Consider the following 6,329-nt stretch of genomic DNA (forward strand, 5'->3'; position numbering starts at 1 on the left):
ATAGGCTCTCTAGCCTTTGAATCAATTTTTTTAATATCTCTGAATCTTCTTAGAAGTGATGTCATCCTTCAGATGATGTAATCTGTGTGGAGTAACAGACCTGACAAGATGCATTCATTCCATTCTAAAACTTGTATGTGATATGGAAACTCAAAGGAAGAAAAGGACAGCATTAAGGAAAGTTTTCAAGTTTTCATTGACGTAATAGTTTGAAAATCACCAAATAGTCCTTTTCTTCAGGTATCAGCTGCAAAAATGGAAAACTATAATTTTTTTCTCACAAAAATCTGAAAAAACCCTCTCACTGACGATAATCTTATCATTGTGATATATATCAAAACCAACTAGTTCCTTTCCTTCCCATCATAATCCCTCACATAGATTGTGAAATCAAAATATTTTGGTTATGTTAGCCTACGTGCTATTTGAAAACAAATTTATAGGAGTGGGATTTTACTGTTGTCCCAATAAATGTTCCTTGTTCATAAGTCAAAACAGTTTGATCTTAAATATAGATTACTGCATCCTGGCACCAAACATGGGGGTAGATGCTGTGCATAAAATAGGGAAAGCTCAGGAAATTGCTCTTAGAAAATAAAAAAATAAATTCAATCATTTTTGCCTCTGAAAACCTAAAGAGTTTTTTTTTGTCTAACACTCACAATCTGAACTGCATTGTTTCATTTTGATTGAGTATGTGGGTTACATGGTATTATTCTGGTTTTATTCTTTCTACTGGGTGATCTTGGGATAAGGTTTGGAGGATGTTAATGTTCAGAGTCTGCTTTCTCTGAACAGTTTCTCAGAGACAACAGTGCGAAGGCTCAGCTCCCTGACTCTGTGAGCGACAATGTGCCTCCATGTTCACATGGTCAAGAACCACTCACCAACCCAGATACCTTGGAGACCTACTGGAGTGGTTCAAAGGCTGAGATGAGGAGAGCTTCCCTGGGTATGACCAAGGCATGACTGGAGTACCCATGTTTGTTCTAACCCTGGCAGTACAGCTCCAGACACAGAATATACCAGCCCTCCTGGATCTCTGCTTATGGTAACTACCAGATACTGAAGTTTATAATATGACATACAGGCAAGCTAGGCTCGAGCCTGGGCGAGTATGCCTTCCTACATTGCAATCAAGCTTGCTACTGCAGGGTAGATAGGGCAGACACTTCAAAAAGACTCTATTTATATTCTGCCCTACTGGTAAATTCATTTGTTGGACCACTCATGCAAAATGGATAACGCAAATGAAACTGCTACATTTGGAATTAAGCTTATTTTCGTACTCCAGTGAACATGAGTGCATTAGATTGTTTTTCTTCTTTTTTTCTTTTCTTTTTTCTTTAGGTTGTTTGCCCAGCTGTAGTTCTCAAAGCACTTGGTTCAGATCTGGGGGAGGATGTCAGAGTAGTCTGCTGCTGAGCCAGAATGGTGCAGGCACTTCAAACCACTGGGTCTCGAGCCCACAGACTCCTGACTAGCATTGGTCTGGAACTGATGAGTGGCTGGCTGTTTTACAGCATTGCAGCCTTCGAGAAGGCTGCTCTCTCCTCACTGCAGGGTGAATGATAAATTCATGCAGAGCATGGACAATTGCAGGGGAAGAAATGGAGCGGCTCACTGTGAACTCAGGAAGTGACCACTTATCGCTGTACTCACTCAGAGTTACACTAATGCACAGATGTAATGTTCATCTCGGAGGCAGAGTACGTAGATTAACATCTCTGTGTATACTGGATCCCCCTCTCCTCCTCATGCAGGACCCAGAGTCTCAACACTAGTTATAAGCAATGCAGCAGCAATTGCTCCATCAAAAGTCACTGCATAAGCTCAGTCCAGAGGAGTGGGAATGCTCTATCCAGACACAACGCAGCACGCTCCCTCTCTGACTAGTCCATCCACCTCTGCTAAGTCTGCCTCAGACTGCCCTACGCAGTTCCTGTAGTTCACACACATACTCTTCTCCAGTGGACCAGTATGCCCTCCTCACAAGCCTTTTTTAGCTTATCTGGTCATATGCAAAGAGCCTAAGAGAGAAGGATACTACCTAGCAGACAAGACATAGAGTGGGATAGTGTGGGGGAGCAAAGGAGAACAGAAGTCTTCAGTAACTCCTCTCCCAACAGTCCTCCTCCTTCTTCAACTCTGCAAAGCAACCTGCCCCTTGCATACACCCAGAGTAAGTCTAGTCCAACTCTGGTCCATCCTACAGGAATTAACACTTCCAGATCACCATTGCTGACCTGTGCAGTGAGGAAAGATTAATGTGAACTTTCAGAGATGGATCATCTGTAGGCACTTCAGAGTAAAAGGAAGAAAGAACTGTCAGTGTAGTTCCAGGGAGCACAACCATTTACTCCCACACAAAGATGAAGAAGCACTTCTCTTCCCCATCTCCTTGTTGCTTTGTAGCGTGCACTGCACCAATGACAAGGGATCATCCCTTCTCTCTGCTTCCCTCCCCCATTTGAGAAGGTGCAAAACCTCCTAGTATCATACTCTCTCTGGGAAACTGCTGCTTGGGTTGAGCCCTGTTTGAAGAAAAAAAGACTATCATGTTTGCTCTGCGGGGCTCTGCAATGCATAACAGAGTCTGCATTGCAGTCTCAAACTGCAATCCAACACCATCTGTCCCTTCCACTTGCAGCACTGCATCACTCCAGGGAGTCTGTTCTTCGGGGGGATCCAGAGAGCGCCTGGCTGTGCTGTACCCCGGTACCCGTGACAGCCAGCAAAATGGAAAAATGCCCCACCGACTTGTAGTACAAGACTGAAACTAGAAATGGCTGCTCAGTGAAACTGTATGACAAGCAAGAATGGGAAAGGGCACTGATTTCCTTTCATTTCGTTATCCTTTAAAACAAATTCAGTACAATCAACAGCAAATATGCTTAAATCCTCCTCAACCACCTTATGGAAAGGAAGTCAAGGAGCAGAGACAAGCAAGCACAGAGCTCTGCACTGCTGTGGCTACATGTAAATCCGTATGAAGGAGCTACTTTTAACAGCCTAAGCTACCAACCCGCCTTTCCTGAGTGTTCTGGGATTAGAGGACAGAGAAGCAATGCAACCAAGGGACGAGACAACAGACCTAGAGATATTTCATTGCTCTGCTCAGTCTCTGACTTACTGAATCACACCAAGAACGGCACTTTTGTTTTATCTCCATCTCTCTATGCACTTCCTGCCTGTGCTATGAAGCAAATTAACCTAGTAGTGATTTCTTCACGGCTATAGCTATCTCTCCCTGTACATCTGTACAGTAACTTGCACAATGTCATCCCAAACCTCAACAAGGCATTATGCTCTGCTTAAGTGAAGCATTCACAAATTATAACACCACAAAGATGAAGCCTGAAATTTGTAAAGTATGCACCAGTGCTCTCCCTCCGAGTCTGTGATGCTGGGAGAAGGAAACGGTTCAGCTCTATCATGAATTAGTGTTCTGACAGCTCGGTGCAATCTAGCCATGATTTGCATGGCTGCTTTCCCTTCACATTCCCAGGAGCACAGTCTGCATTAGATCATGCTCCGCATCAGGCTCTGCTCCAAAGCAGAAGAGAAAGTATGGGGAGGAAAATGAAATTGCCTTGACCAGCTTTCCTTGTCCTGAAAATATGCTCCTGACATGTGGAGAAAGATGCAGGGAGCTTTCGCTCTGCTTTGGAGAGCACGGAGACAGGAAAAAATAACTAATTTTCAAGCTACTTGTAAGGTTGTGGCTTCACTCACATTACGCCTGACAACTCACCCTGCATATTGGAACTCCCCTAGGAACAGCACAGGGTCCAGGGGTAGTGGGGTTCTTGCTTTTCACTAGATCTTTATGTTTTTAAACAGATCCTATTTGTTTGCAGATTGCTCATCTTTCCTCTTCCCCTTAACATAGGGTCAGAGAATTTAGAAAGCAAGAAGTTGTATTTAGAAACAATACTGTATTTAGAAGCAATACATCATCAAGCCATTTATTCAAGAAATAAGCATGTAAAAGAAAAAGATGCTTGGGTAAACAAATGCCACAGGTTCTGCAAATCAGCTGCCTCTGGACCTTTCCTCTGAGCTGTTTCTGGACCTTTTGGGGCTCTGAGAGGGCAAGACCATGCTGTCTGGCTAACTGCTCCACTCACAGGCAGCTCTACAACTACACACTTCCTGCAGGTGGTCCACCTGTACTTACTTTCCTCCCAGTCCACGCATCAGCTCCACAGATTATATATATTATGATTGTGAAGCAGATAGTACAGTCTCAAGTGACTAAGTAACAATATGCTGAAGGCCCTCTCGGGAACCTGCAAACCATTAGACTCAAGACACAATTCTTCAGCATTCACATTGGCATAAAGCAGAAGAATGGGCATTCAAAGAAAGCACCTTTGTGTAATACCAGTATAAGTGGAGAAAAGATTTAGGATGCAAGTGCATCACAGCCTCTGCTCACCTCCTCCCACTGATGAATATAGCGGATGAGCCGGGAGAGCCGCAGAAGCCGCAGGAGGCTGAGGATCTTAGTGAAGCGCACGATGCGCAGCGCCCGGGCTGTCTTGTACACCTCAGAGTCAATGCGGGTTTCAACAATCAGGAAGATATAGTCCACAGGGATGGAGGAGATAAAATCCACCACAAACCAGCTCTTCAGGTACTTCATCTTGATCCTCTGTGGGTCTAGGATGATCTCTGTGTTGTCCTCCACCACAATGCCTGTTCGGAAGTTGAGGACAAGGTCGATGAGGAAGAACGTGTCTGAAACCACATTGAAGACAATCCATGGGGTAGTGTTTTCATCCTTGAAGAAAGTGATGCCCACAGGGATGATGATCAGGTTCCCTACCATCAGGAGCAGCATGGTCAAATCCCAGTAAAACCTGGACAGCAACACAGAGACATGTGAGATCAGCTATAGAGTGGGAGATCAGGAAGCCCAGGTCAACAGAACTAATGTGCTCAATACATCTTTACTGTCATTCATTCCCTATGCTCTGCTAGTCTGCCTGATGTACTCAGAGTGCACAAGCTGCTAATTAACTGCTTAATATCATAGGAATACTCATCTTCTGGCTTAGAGGGTTCAGAAAGGAATTGGGCACATGGCTGTACATGCCCACTTGAAAACTTTGACTGGGACTTCAGAGCCACCCAAGAAGAGACTGACATTCTTGCAGTTACTACAACTACTGTTAGGTAGAGAGAGAGAAGTATTTGGAATGCCTCAGAGTTTGTATGCAAATAAAGCCATTTGGGGTTAAAATCATCAGGCTTGCTCCTACTGTCTGATCCTTCTTTAGAAGTAACTAGCACTGATAGCATTGGGATCAGGATGTAACTGGAGACTGTGCTGTGATCTCCAATGATCAGTTTAGACTTCTTGCTGAGTCAAGCTTACACTGAGCCTGGACTCTAGTCGATATTATCCAGTGGAACTTACAATAACATTCATTTTTGTATTTGAAAGCACATACAGTCTGAATATAGCTCCTAATTTATTTGTTTGGGATTTTTTTCAGATTTTCCCCAGGTATTAGTGTAAAAGATAGACAATCACACAATGCTGTCACAACTCACCCAGAGTGAGGACTGAAAACTTCTCTGGGTCTCATACTTTGTTGAGGAGTCTCACAAAGGAGCCTCACTGCCCAACACAGTGGTGTTCCAGTCCCGTCTAAATGTTTCACAGATAGACATGCCAATGTATTGCGGTTTCACACTGCCAAGATTTCATCAGCTTTACATCGAATACTACAGGGCAGCTACTATAATATTGTGAGGTATCATAAATAACTTGTATTAAGATGTACTTGTCACAGCAAATGCGCAAAGTACACAGAGCAAAGTGATGATCAGGTTTGGTTGCTTAAACCTGAAGATGCAACATTCAGAAAGCTGCAGTGGCTTGTCCAGTCAGTCACACAGATTTGCATGGTGTTTATATTATTATTAATCTCTTGAGTACCACATAAGCCTAACTTCCCATACCATAAAAAAGGTGACAGCAAGTTAACACAAGGGAGAGAACTGAGCATTCCTTTAAACCAATCACCTCGACAACAGTGTCAACAGAGTCAACATAGTGACTCTGGATTTACAACAATGTAATGAAGGAAGCTTTGGGGTTTGCCGAAGACGGACATGCACATGTTGCTTCTCTATCTGTCTGACAGATTACAGTCAAAATCACTGAAGTGTTTTAGGAGAAGAAACAGATTTGCCTTAAAGATCCTCAAAATTTAGCTTTGGTATGAGCTGTTCAGCTTAAGCCTGGGCCTTGGACCAGGCTGAGTTGCTGCAGAATAGTATAGTGAGGCAACTGCACCGATTTGTTAAACTCTCAG

General features: G+C 43.6%; 1 pseudogene; it reads right to left on the bottom strand.

The window, feature by feature from the left end:
- Positions 1-4,441: 4,441 nt before the first annotated feature.
- Positions 4,442-4,865, bottom strand: LOC104166033 (annotated as a pseudogene).
- Positions 4,866-6,329: the final 1,464 nt, after the last annotated feature.

This window comes from Cariama cristata, unplaced genomic scaffold (genome assembly GCF_000690535.1).
Source record: "Cariama cristata isolate BGI_N322 unplaced genomic scaffold, ASM69053v1 scaffold10410, whole genome shotgun sequence".
NCBI classification, from domain to species: domain Eukaryota; kingdom Metazoa; phylum Chordata; class Aves; order Cariamiformes; family Cariamidae; genus Cariama; species Cariama cristata.